The sequence below is a fragment of the Neolamprologus brichardi genome, chromosome 1 (assembly GCF_056152115.1).
Source record: "Neolamprologus brichardi isolate AB-2024 chromosome 1, ASM5615211v1, whole genome shotgun sequence".
Lineage (NCBI taxonomy): Eukaryota > Metazoa > Chordata > Actinopteri > Cichliformes > Cichlidae > Neolamprologus > Neolamprologus brichardi.
In genome coordinates this window covers 30,888,025-30,888,812 of record NC_142104.1, presented here as the reverse complement: position 1 = coordinate 30,888,812, position 788 = coordinate 30,888,025, and positions in this window count along the sequence as shown.

Below are 788 nucleotides of genomic sequence, written 5' to 3'. Positions count from 1 at the left end.
CTGACACATTTGATTAATATAGTTTAAAATACATGAGGCATACTGTAGTCAGCTGTCGCTTCACAGCAAGGAGGTCCCGAGTTTCAGTCTGCAATCTGGCCAGGGCCTTTCTATGTGGAGTTTTCATGTTCTCCTGGTATTTCCGTGGGAGCTCCGGCTTCCTCCCACAGTCCAAACACATGCAATTAGTGGGGTTAGGTTAACCTGTGAGCCTTAATTGCCCCTAGGTGTAAATGTGAACGCGAATGGTTGTCTGTCTTGCTGTGTTTAAGCCCTGCATCAGATTGGAAACCTGTTCAGGGTTTAATCCGCCTCTCGCCCTTTGGTGGCTAGGATAGGCTCCTGCCTCCCTACGACCATGATAAGAATAAGTGGAAGAGAGGCTAGTTGGCTAAAATACACAATTCAAAATGCAGGTTACGAAAAAATACTGGTGGCTACCAGTGCTACCCCTCAGCTTCCTACTAGATACACCTATGGCTATAAATGTGAAAATCCTAGGTGATTTTCAGAAACATGACATCCAGGTCACTGAGATTCAAACTCACCCAAGATTTTTAGTAGATACACCTATGGTATCAATTTGAAAATCCTACATCTTCTCGATTTATCATATTCACAAACTTGCGTGTCCACGTTGCCTGCCCAGCGGGATGACAACAATGCCCTATCAGCCTTTTTTGGCTGAGGGGTAAAAAAGGTGACTGAACACAGGACATCTGGACAACATAAATGAATAAAAAAAAGGACTCTGTCCTCGAGGATAGAATTTCAACGACTGGATGAAG